The 13,025-nt window shown below is 39.6% G+C and overlaps 1 protein-coding gene across 5 annotated transcripts in view; it reads left to right on the top strand.

The window, feature by feature from the left end:
- The window catches only part of LOC118701480 (transportin-1-like), a 176,161-nt gene that overhangs the window by 138,713 nt on the left and 24,423 nt on the right, over window positions 1-13,025 (top strand). Inside the window, exon 26 of one of the 5 annotated variants that reach the window (XM_036406110.1) lies at window positions 2,893-3,305. The exons of the other annotated variants lie outside the window; for them this stretch is intronic. The gene's annotated coding sequence lies outside the window, so the exon portion shown is untranslated. Of the gene's footprint in view, window positions 1-2,892; window positions 3,306-13,025 lie in introns of those variants that run through there. 5 annotated transcript variants of the gene reach the window in all.

Below are 13,025 nucleotides of genomic sequence, written 5' to 3'. Positions count from 1 at the left end.
GCTCTTGTGAGACCCTCCCTTGCATACAGTTCTGTTGTCCTCAACATAAGGACATAGAACTGTTGTAGCAAGTCCAGAAGAGGCCACTAATTTGATAAAAGGATTCAAGCACCTTGCCTATGGAGACAGGCTGAAAAAGTTGGGGCTGTTAAACCTGGAGAAGGTTGTGGGGAGACGTCATAGCAAACTTCCAGTATCTGAAAGGGGCTACAGGGAAGCCAAAGAGGGACTCTTTGTCAGGAACTGTAATGATTGGACAAGGAGCAATGGGTACAAATTGAAAGCGGAAGTTTAGACTGGATTTCAAAAAGAAATTTTTTACTGTGAGGGTGGTGAGACTGGAACAGGTTGCCCAGAGAGGTTGTGGATGCCCCAACCCTGGCAGTGTTCAAAGCCAGGCTGGATAAGGCCTTGAGCAACCTGGTCTAGTGGGAGGTGTCCCTGCCCATGGAAGGGGAGGTTGAGACTAAAGGATTTTTAATATGTCCATTCCAACCCCTTAACATTCTATGATTGTATGATTGGTGTCATTGTCCTGGCTGTGTAGTCTGTAGTAGATTCCCTTGATGACATCCACATTATTTGATTGTCCCTTAATCCTTACCCAGAGGTTCTCAACCATGCTATTGCCAACTGCAAGCTCCCTACATTCACCTGTCCATTGCATACAGTGCCATTCCCCACCTTGCCTGCCCTGCCTATTCCCCCTGAAGAGCCTGCAACCATCCAACATGGCACTCCAGTCACAGGACTCATCCCACCACATTTCACTTATGCCACTGTGTTGTGGTTTAGGAATAGTACTCCCCAGTTCAGCGCTATCGGCGATGGAGAGAGACGGGGAGACTGTTGATCAGAATCCGAATTTATTGTGGACTACCTATGCTTATATACTATTTTAGGAAGGCTAGTAATTTTTTACTACAATGATTGGGTTAATCATCACATAAACAAAATTATACATTTTGCAACATCTCTTGCTTGCAGAAGTTGATTCTTTTCCTGTCAGCCAGTCTTGATTCAGTCTTCAAAGATCTGTTTGTTCTTGCCAAGGCATCCTAATTATCAGATCTCTTACGCTAATCAGGTCCAAAGTACATCATCTCTCCCTTCTCTTTTCAACCAAAACCACTCATTTAATGGCTTTATTAATTATTCTCTGCATACATTGAAGCAAGCAAGGTATCATGATTAATACAATTATTATCAAAATCATCACATGCATACTTATCTTAAAAAAATCTTTTAGCTAAGATGCTAAACCCCAGCCACTAAAGGATCAGGCCTGATCTCCACAAACCAAAAATATTCGCAATGGCCGCTGCAGGGGGGACATTACTGGATTTAGAAGGGCTGCCAGAAGTGTAATTGTACCAAAAGGTTTGATTCTTATACACAGCGTGATAGGGAAAAACATCTTAAGTTTTAGACTGATTCTTTCACATGTATTTAAAATTAACTCAAAAATCCCTTTTCACAGAACCCCGGAGCTCTAATTCCTGGGGCTCCAAGGGTGCTTCAGGAGGGTAAGGGATTAAATTTGATTTGATTTGATTTGATTTCAACATTTTTAGTGTAAATATTAGTGTAAAGTTCTTGAGCAGCTATACTCTGTTTTTCTGCCTTTTTTTAATAGCGTGTGTTTCTCGTTATGAACATGAAGGCAACATAAAAGCAAAATATGTGACAAAACAATAAACTTATACTAAGTAAAAATAAATCAGATAATATGTATAATTAGTAGTACATGCAAAATACATTGGTGATTTAAAACAATGCATTATCAATTTCTTAAATATTGTACTATTACTTAGAGTCTGTAGTAATTGGCAAGCTTCATTTTAAAGTGAGGGCTTGGAGAACTATTCCCAGATATTTAATAGGAGGTTTAGCTATTATATGTCCAAATTTGGCAAGTCAGAATGACTTAAGTATAGTTTTGGTGTAGAAAACGCTTGGCTTTATTGGTATGTTTCTCCACTAGTTAAGACTAGGACTTGGCCAGGGCCCAGGCCTTAACTGGAAGAGGCTCTTTAATATATTTTGAAAACCTCTTTGTAATAGTAGTTAGGAAAGTTCTTTAAAATAATATGTCTTATAAATAGCTGTGCAACAATATGTGAAGGTTTGTAAAGCAGATGGCTTTGTCATTTATCTTTAGCTAAATAGTAGTAAAACAAAAAAGGCATTAAACAGCTTACAACTGATAGCAGCCATAATATAAAATTGTTACTCATTCTTTAGTAGTACTTATAAAAATAAAAAGCAAAAGTTGTTCTTATTTCTATAACGAAATAGCTGTATCTTTTAATTTAAATGAGCAAATTTGTATAAATTCATTTAGGCTTTATGTCATTCACTTGTATAACAAAGAATTTATATCTTATTGTTCAAACAGGTATATTTCAGCAAAACTTAAAATCAGCTTCACTAAAACTTAACTTCAGTAAAACATAACAAAAATATACTTCAAAGAACTTATAGCTAACATCACTGAGACTAAACAAAATTAATCTTAAGAAGAATTAATACATTTAAACTCTATTATTGCAAAAAGGGTACTGAAAATTTGTCATATAACAATTAAACATCAAGGTAAACAACAACTGTTCTGAAAAATTTGCAATAAAATTACTTTATTAAAACTGTGGAGTAGAAGTAAGCAACTAATAAAGCTGACAGTAGAGTTTATATACTAATTATAGTTAAGTCTCAAATAACTACTACAAATAAAGTTCAAAATTTGTCTTGTATGTGTTATAGATGGATAATGAGATGATTGGCTGTCGCAATTAAGGGATGAATATTGTGTGAATATTAAGAGAAGCTTTATTGATGTATAGTTATGTTATTGTAGTTTAGATGTCCTCTGTTCCTCTGTTCTCCCCATAGTTCCCTTCCCACCTCACCCCCCCACCCCCCATATTGGTGCCATCAGACAGCCTGGGTTGCCTAGGACAACTAGAAAGAAGGCGTGCACATGTGCCCCTTCCATGGGGCAGTTGGGAATGGAAAAGCTTGTTGCTAGGGGGGCACGGCATGACAACACCTGACCTTCCAATCAAGTTGCAAGAAAGCAGTCTCCACCAATAAATGGCAAAGAAGAGTTGACTGACAGACTTTGGGAGGAGCCAGGGTTGGCTGATGCAACCCCCAGGAGTATAAAAAGACTGAGCACCCATCTCGAAGACAAACTGGCCCCGTGGTAGGCAGCCATGAGGGCAGTTCCTAGCGCTACAATTTTTCCTTATTTAGTCCTTTGTTGAATTTTTGTTAAGGTTTAATAAACCTTTTAAATATTTTAAGTGAGTAGTTGTCTCTCACATATGTGAGCTAAAGAATCTTGAATTTACGACTTATAACTCTCAGTGAACTATGCAGTTTTGCTATGTTACTAATATGTTGGAAGACACCACTTTTACACAAACACCTTCAAATTTTTCTAGTAACAATCCTGTTAAAAATCACAAATCAAAAGTTACTAAAATTAGAAGGTAAAGTTTAACACTGGCTGGTGCTGGGAGGGGGGGGGGGAGGGGGGCACACCCCCTGCAGCAGCTTTTAATGATTGCTTGTAGGATAGCTTTAAGTTGGGCTTAATAAAAGTAATGGGATATAAATATTGAAGTCTAAAACAATAAAAATTTAGTTATATAGTACTAAATAGCTGTACCAAAAGATTCACAATAAAATTACTTTGTTAATAAGGCAAGTAACTGGTAGCAGAAACATTTTGACTAAGGTGAGATGTCACTCAGGGCTTTAAATTTGTATCAAGTGTCACTTTGATAGCTGAGCTGCTCCTTCCAATGCTTGAAAGTGCCTGAGGCACTTCAGCAAGGGACCATTGTGGGGGTGTCCCAATGACTCCTATACAAAATTTGAATGCATAAAAATTCCCCACTGTGTTCACACATCCCTCTCCCACAAAACCTGAGGGACAGACAGCACAAAAGGTTTAACTGTGGCTATCTGCCCATCAGGCTCTGTTATTTGCACCAAGTGTTGGCTTTGCAAGCTTTGACTATTCCCATCCACACCCGAGAGTACCTGAGGCACAGTCATTAATGGCCAATCACTGGGCCCTTGGCTTTTTGAGATAACAGTCACATCTGCACCAGTATCAATGAGTCCTGTTAAAATTATGTCCCTGCCTTTCAGAGTCACTTTTCATTGGCATGTGGGATGCTGAGATGTAATACAGTTGTGTCCAAAAAATCTATGAGACCCCTATGGAACCAAACCCCCCTCCCCTCTGTTCAGCTGTCAGGGGTGCAGATAGGGGTGCTGCCGGGACAAGCATGAGTTGGACTATATTGTTCCCAGCCGGGACTACACAGGGTGGCTGGGGGATCCAAGCCATGATCATTATTTCCCCAACCGAGTCAGAGTCAATGACTCCTGGCAGCACAAACAACCCTGTTATCGAGGTAGATGATCTACCTATAACCAAAATGTGGTTACCAGGTTTCAAGTGTCCATAGATTCCTGTAGGGGGACAAAAATCTGAGCAATCAGACAACTTTACTGTGTTATTGGTTGATATGTCCAGTCCTGCAGTGCCTGGGGTGGCTACATATAGGTTGGTGACAGACTGGTGGGGGCTGCTTGTGGTCCAGCAAAGGCTGCTTGGGGCGGTGGCTGGGCTGAGGCTTGTGGTGGTCTTCTCTGAGGTATTGGCTGGGGCATCTGTGTCTTTGTGTGGTGCTGCTCCGTGCTTTGGCTCTGGTTTCCTGATATCCGGTGCCATTCAAAATCATACTTGAACCGACATTGATTAGCATATTGCCTCCCCTTACAGCACTGAGGGTAAATACTGGCAGTTTTGGAGGGATTGTTTTGGGCCCACTCCTGGTTCTCACACCAGCACTTTCAGTTCCGGGGGAACTCACTGATTGGAGCCAGATCGGCTGTTCCTTGCTCCTCACATGGGGAACCAATTATCGGTGATGGAGAGAGACGGGGAGACTGACTGTTGATCGGAATCTGAATTTATTGTGGACTACCTATGCTTATATACTATTTTAGGAAGGCTAGTAATTTTTTACTACAATGATTGGGTTAATCATCACATAAACAAAATTATACATTTTGCAACATCTCTTGCTTGCAGAAGTTGATTCTTCTTTTCCTGTCAGCCTGTCTTGATTCAGTCTTCAAAGATCTGTTTGTTCTTGCTAAGGCATCCTAATTATCAGATCTCTTATGCTAATCAGGTCCAAAGTACATCACAGGACCTCCACCAAGGCTCTTCCAAAGTAGATGCCACTCACTCACTCCCCTGTCACCTTCCTCTTCCCATTCCAGGGAGGGAGTTGAGAATTGGAGGCACAAAAATGTGAAAATCACAGGTCGAGATAAGAACAATTTACTGGAAACAGCAATGAGATAAGGAAACAGTAACACCAACAATATTAATAACAAAAGGTATAAGGCAAAGAAATTATTTACATAGGAAGTCAAACTACTGGACCATTTCACCTGCCACTGGAAAGGAGAGAGTGCTGCTGGAAAGGAGAGAGTCCCTACTCCCTGTTGCCTTCTTGTGAAGGCCGCGATGACCTGGTATCGGAGTCCAGCACTGCGATCTCCTCCTTGGGATCCCTCGTGGCCAATAACGAACGCTGACACCAATGTGGTGGACGGTTAAAGGCCTTTATTGAGGGGTCTCAAGGGTATTTATGGACTAAGGGGTTTCTCTACGTCAGAAAGGGGTTTGGCTATACTTTCTAGGGTTAGTATGGAGTGGAAAGTTACTGGCATGCATAGGTTAGGGGGGCTACACGTTTGGCTACATTCCAAGGGTGATCCTTATCTATGGGGAGAGGGGTAGAAGGATTCCTGTAATTTTCCGTCACAGCCCGAAATCTTCCGAACGCCTGTCCCTATGCCTACCACAACTCCCCTCACAAGTGAGGTGAGATGATATCAAATAACATTAGGGTCTGGCCATGCCCCCCTGACATCTACTGTAAAAAATTACCCCGTCCTGGCCAAAACTAGGACACATTGATGCCATACCTCAGGGACTGGGCCAGGGCTTTGAGCGCCTCTTGTTTGTTCCTCATGCTGTGCTCATTGGTACAGAAACATTTCAAGTGTGGTTCACTGTAGCTGATACCTTGTGTGGCAGATTGAAGAATTTCACTGGCACTCAGTCCTTCAGATTCGGGTGTGCCATCCCACTGATCATCTCTGGCAAGCCTGGTTTTGTCCCTTTCCCCATTTCCGTCTAGTTAAAGCTCTATCAATGAGCCCCACTAACTCCAGTGCAAAAATCCTTTTTCCCCTCAGAAAAATGCATCCTGTCAGGTGTAAGAGGGCTGGTGTTGTATGTAATCTGTAACTTTTCTGACTGTAGACACTGATGTTGTGTGCATGCTGATGTGTTTAATATTTCCATGTTCCACTTTATGTACTAATTCACAATTGTTATAGTTCTGTCTGGAAAATGATTCAACTTCAGAAAAGAACAGTGATTGTGCACTCTAGAATACTTTTATTCTTATACCACCTTGCTTTGTATGCTGTTTGTTCACAGTGTATAAATCAAGCTTTCCACATGTAGTGTGGTACTGTGAAGAGATTATTATACTACCCAGAAAAAGAGGGCAAATTAAGTTTATTCATTCATTCTTTATATAAATTTGATACTTGCTCTAGAATTTTTATGCTGAAATTATGTGAGTGAATCATGCAATTCTGCTTTATTGTTGAATGGAAAACTATTTAAAAGTCAGCCTAAGATTTGTCAGTTAGCGACATAAGAAATCGAATTACATTTTTATCTGAACAATGGATAAATATTGGAGAGGATTCCAAAGTGGTAAAATTGGCACTTAGTTTCATCCATAGCATCTCCTCAGTACCAAACATCTTGTTTAATCCACCTAAAAGTGAAATTGTTAGGTTAGTATAAGGTATGTTTAATATTCTTTCTCTAACTACCTGTGGTGGGTTCAGTGATGGTTAATTACTAGTGTATTTATTAGAATGTGCTTACTTATTTTCTGTTGTGATATAGGATTAGGAGTGTGAAAAATGTGTATTTTATGATTGGCTTTTTGCAAATATTAAAATGAATACTATATGTGTTATGTTAGAAAGTTACACTGTATTAATTTTCTTAAGTAGTGTGTTAAATATAGTTTTAGGTTATAACATAATGTTAAAATAGAAACTATGCTATGTAAGATACTTTTTTTAAAGAAAGGACTTGCACCGAGATAGCAGCCACAGGACACCTAAATCTTTCAGAGAAAAAAGAATTTATTGCTCTCATATCAGAAGAAACGAACTACTTCCTGCTTTGCTCAGCCCTGAGATGCCGTTAGGATTAAGAGGAAGAAGCTGACACTGCCCAGACAGAATCCTTTGTTTGAAAGGAATTTATGCATCATGTATGAGATGTATGAATATGCAACAGGCTATTGTTTTTAAGGGTTAATCCTCTGTTAACAGGTGTCCTTTTTCAGGCTTATGCTGCCCAGAAAAAGGTACCCAGACTGTCTGTAACTTTATTTTTATTGTCTCATATTGTCCTAAATCCTAATTGTCCAAATTTTTATTACTCCATTTATATTACTATTTTTATAACCATTTTATTACTATTAAACTTTTAAAATTTTAAAAACAAGTGATTGGTGAAATAAACAGGGAAGGAGACTTTTTCTCCTTTTAATGCTTTTATTACAAGTGATCAGCTCAAGGCTGGGAGGCTCGATGGGTCTGCAGCTTCTCCGTCATCCGTCATCGCTCCCAGGGTGACTCGGATGAGGAGTAATGTGCAGCTTTTTCCCCTAGGGGGCAGAGCTGGGGGTCCCATCCACACAAGAGCAGTGGGGGTATACCCCATGGTACAACTTTTCAGACTTGCCATCTCGGGGTCTTTGCTCCAGCTGAAGTCTTTGCTCAGGGCGAGGGGCAACAAAGGTTCTCAGCATCTCTGCAGGCTCGGTACTTTGTTCCTCACGTCCAGACATCACTTTGATCTCTTAATTCTGTGTTGGCTCGTTGTTTTTGGGGTCTTTTCGGTAAGTTTGGTGGGGTGGCTTCTCATGGCATGCTGGTTCCGAGGTTAATTTGCATGCCCTCTGATGTGTCCCCTTCATGTACCCTCCTTTCACTGTGAGAAGGGCTACCAACCTGGCTTTTAGGCAGGACGGGTCCTGATACAAAAGGAGTAGTTAACGAAAACGACCAGTGATTACAATAACAAACAGGTAGAACTCCACCTTGGCAGCAACTGATCCAGCCTGTTCACTTTGCAACCTTTTTACAAAAAAAAAAATGGGTAACCTTTTTTTACTCATAACAATTGGGTTTTTTCAACAGACAAAGGTAAAGTAGGCTCAAAACTATAAAAGAGTAAAACAAGAAATTTATTAACTAAAAGAAAAGGTAATAAGAATCAAAACAAAGCTTTCAGGATACTTCCACCTACAAATTTTTCTTTTTCTATGACTATGTAAAGAAACAAAACTTAAAATTTCAGTTAATCTCTTTCAGAATAGTCTTTCATTAGTTTACTTAGGGTGAGAAGTCTCTTTTGTTAATGTTATGGAGACTTCTCCACAAGACAACAGTTTTGTGGCTTTCAATTCTCATGAATAGCAGCCGTCCAGGGAAATTTGCAATCGTGAAATCCCTCTCATTTTCTACAAGTTTTTCTCATAGTTGTGTTTATGGTTTGTGAAAAACGCCAATCACTTGTTTTTAAAATTTTAAAAGTTTAATAATAAACAATAATGGTTATAAAAATAGTAATACCATTAGAGTAATAATAATTTGGACAATTTGAATTAGGACAATATGAGACGATAAAAATAAAGAGTTACAGATGTCCAGGTACCTTTTTCTGGGCAGCACGAGCCCAAAAAAGGACACCCGTTAACAAAGGATTAACCCTTAAAAACAATAGCCTGTTGCATATTCATACCCCTCATACATGATGCATAAATTCCATTCAATTACAGGATTCTGTCTGGGCAGTGACAACATCTTCCTTTAAGCCTAACGGCATCATCCTGGCTGTGCGGCGTCATCCTGACTGTGCAGGGCAGGAAGAAGTTCATTTCTCCTGATAATGGAGCAATAAATTCCCTTTCTCTGAAAGATTTAGGTGTCCTGTGGCTGCTATCTCAGTGCGAGTCTTTTCTTTAGAAAAAAAGTATCCTACATAGCATCGTTTCTATTTTAACATTTTGTTATAACCTAAAACTCTATAACTATATTTACCACACTACTTAAGAGAATTAATACAGCATTACTTTTTAACACAGCACATATAGTATTCATTTTAATATTTGCGAAAAGCCAATCAAAATACATGAACTTTTCACAATCCCCACTCTTATTACTTGCAAATCATTTGGCTTGAGCAATATCTCTTGTCTACTTGCATCTTCTCGACTATGCTGGCAAAATAAAACAGGGGATTACACAAGGAAGAAATATCAAAACAGTTGTAACACATAAAATGAAAGATCTTAATTTCTTCTAATACATTGCACCACCAGCTAGGTTTTAACATTGTTTTCTAATTTTTGGACTGGTACCTGGGTTATTATATGCATATATATATATATTTCTTCTTTGATTTCTTTTGCTTTTGCTAGAATGACTTTTCTGTGGTCATCAATCTTCAACAATATGATATATTAAACTTTCCACAAACACCCCCTTCTTTTGCCAATAAATAGTCTAAAGCCAACCTATTCTGATACGCTACAGTTTTTGTTTGGCTTAGCTGACTTGATATTAACTCTAATGCCTGGGCGGCTTTATTTGCGACCATTTCTATAACTGCTTGGAGTCCTGTAATACAATTCAACCTATAATTTGGGGTCAATATAGAGTTAAATTGCTGTGCTGGTTTTACCTTTTTGTTTACTATTTGTTTTTTTACCGAATCTTGAACCGTATCTTTAAGATTAAATGTAAAACAAATCCATCTCTCTCCTTTTGGACATTCAATTCCAAATCTATTACCACTTTTTCCTAAATTTCTTCTAATCCAATAATTTTCTCCACTTTGCCTACAGGTTCTTAATTAGGATGGGTTATAACAGTGGCTGTTGACATAGGTGTGTGTAATAAAAGAGGAACTTTGGTTTCTTTCTATGTGATGCTTTCCGTAGCATTTGTGACATGATCTTGCTGTTATCCCGAAAGGGAAAAGACAACAAATAAGTGCCAGAAACAGGAATAACAGAGGTCCAGTATGGCTTATACTCCCACCTCCCATGCCTGTGAGGTTGCAACCCACAGCAGGTGTGTTTGATCTTCTCGGTGGCAAAATACAGAGGCCAATCTGGTCTTGCCCTCTATTTCCTTGTCACTTTCTCTTAACTAGTTTCTAGGCAAATTGTTTTTGACACTCTTTAACTGTGGTCTCTTACCGTTCCTCAGGTATCTCTCATTCAACAGGCACTAATAATTCCCATCCACAAAACCAAGTTATTACTTTAACACTTCTTGCAAGAAGAGCATAAATTTTGTGAACTACAATACTAATTATTCCCACAATTCAAACATTCACTTATAACTCAGCTAGCATGTCCAGTGTGGGAATTAATCAAATGAAGTTTACAGTATGGTACTGATGGAAATGGTAATTCCCCTTCTCCCCTGTACAATTCACTGGCTAAGGTCAGAATACAAAAACAATCTTGACTCCTCTGTCTGAAGTATTCCTCCCCCAAGGAGATGTTTTATTCAGGCAGTGCTTGAAACCAGTGATATAAGCGTTGTCTTACTTCTTAATTCAGTGTTATTCTTTGTACATTTCTTGGATCATTTGGGTTTTCCCAAACCATTACCACCCAGTCCCCATTGGAAAGTCAGGTTGGTATCACCTGGTTTACATGTGATAGTCCATTCCTCAGGTTCTTTCACAAGTCCTTTGATTCTGCTGGCATGAATTCAACCTCTTTCCGTGATTCTGATTGTTGCTTCAGTAGTACCTGGAAAGGACTTCTTAATAGCATAGTAATAAATGAAAGATAATACTGCATTAACTTTTACCATTCGCTTTTCTTCCAAACTTTCTGGGTTTAGCTGAAAGCTTTCTCCACAGCAGCCTCTTCTTCTTCTATCCAGCTGTGCTAATAGCTGCAGAGGCAAATTCTTCTTTCTGTGAGTTACAGTTAGTTAAATAAAAAAGGCTAGACCGATTTTAACACGAGATGTATCACAATCTATTGCTTTTTACTTTTTGGGCAGCATTTAATTGTTTTAGCCTTACAAACCCATTTTTCAGGAAAAAACTTCTTTTTTTTTAACAGCAAACAAAACAAAAAAACTTATTACTTAAGAAAATTAAACCACTTTGTGAGGTTTGGAGAGTCAGCAACCTGCTTTGATTCTATCTTTCAGTGCTAGCCCCCCTCCCCCTCTCTTCACAGCCTTGCTGTCAATGCAGTTCTTCGCCCTTCCCCCGGTGCTGCCACTTCGCTGCAGGGCTGGAGCAGGGGAGAACAGCCACGGGCATGGGGACCCTGGGGGCATGCCTTGGGGCTCTTTTGCCCCCTCTCTCTCTCCTCTCTCTTTCTCTTTCCTTCTCTCTCTCTCTCGGCCTACTTACCGGGGCCGACTCTGCCATCTTCGACTCGGGACCCCGGCAGTCTGGGAGCCACCCTGGCAGTTCCGCCACGGAGCCAGCCCGCTCCTGCCCGGCAAACCTGTGTCCTCTGCTCCCAGCACCGCCGCTGGGTCACCTCCATGAATCGGTCCCTGCCGCAGCCCCCGAGACCCTGCCGCTTGTAGGGAGTGGTCAGACACCTCTCAACCTTGACAACCCCAAACTTGGAGTCCTCAAGTGCTCCTGACATTCTTTTTCTTTCTCTAGTCAACTTATCCTCTTTTCTCTTCAAGGAGGGCCCGTTCTGCTAAACCCTTTCTGGACCTCAGTCCGGCATTGAATAACCTCCGAACAACCATGTGTAAAGACACTTCCCTGCCTTTCATGCAAAAAATCCGCATTCACACTTCTGCTCTCTTCTAGCACCAAGATGTCATCACTCCACATTCCAACATCTCAGAGTTTGCTAACCACCCCCCTACTTCAACTTCTCTCTTTCTTCTCTTCTTACTTGTTGTTTTTTTTTTTTTTGATTCAACACACCTCAGACAGTACAAGGTGAACCTAACCAATTTACTTCCAAAAGTAAGCTTACAACTTTCTTTTGCTAGGATTGCAGTAGCTGTTATAACTTAAATATGTACTGGCTAGCTGTGGCTTACTGGGCCTAACATCTTTGATATATTAGCTACTAGATATTTTTTTACTCTTCCTCACTCCTGAATTAAAATTTTCTGAACTACTCCATTTTCTGTATTTATGTATAAATGATAAAGGATTTTTCTAACAAGGGTAAGCTTAAAGCTGGTACTTAGGCTAGTTTTCACTTCAACTTTTTTAATTTAACAATATCTTCCTTGGTCTGTTTTATATCATCTCCTTCTGTCAATTTTTCATACACAAATTTTGCTGCTTGTGTGTACCCCTCAATCTATAATCAATAATATTTCAATAATCTAGGTAATTTTCTGTTCTCCCTCTTTGAAGAGGGAGGAAGAAGGAATAAAATTCTTGCCATTTTCTCATGGTTGGGTTACCAGCTACTTTTATTTATTGTCTAAGATATTTTACCACTGGGTAGTGAGTCTGAGTTCTTTTATTAACCTCCCTTAAATCTTGTACTAGTCTATAACTCTCATTGGACTTCTTTACTGGGGGAATAGGGATATTATGAGGAGACATACAAGGTTCTAATGTCTCATCCTTTATTAGTCCTTCTATTACTGGCTTCAAACCTTCCCGTCCTTCTAAAGATATAGGATACTGACGTACACGTATGGGACAATCTTCTCTCTCAACTGTAACCCTTATGGGGTCGATATTTAATCAAACCCATTCTTCTTTGTTGATTTTTTTTTCTTCATCTTCTTGCCCTAATTTTAAAGCTAGCTGTCATTTTCCCATTTTCTGGTATAACTCCTATTCTTAATTGCACTTGTAAGAC

Source organism: Molothrus ater, chromosome W (genome assembly GCF_012460135.2).
Source record: "Molothrus ater isolate BHLD 08-10-18 breed brown headed cowbird chromosome W, BPBGC_Mater_1.1, whole genome shotgun sequence".
Classification (NCBI taxonomy): Eukaryota; Metazoa; Chordata; class Aves; order Passeriformes; family Icteridae; genus Molothrus; species Molothrus ater.
The sequence above is the reverse complement of the archived record's forward strand: the minus strand, read 5'-3'. Positions and strand labels throughout refer to the sequence as shown.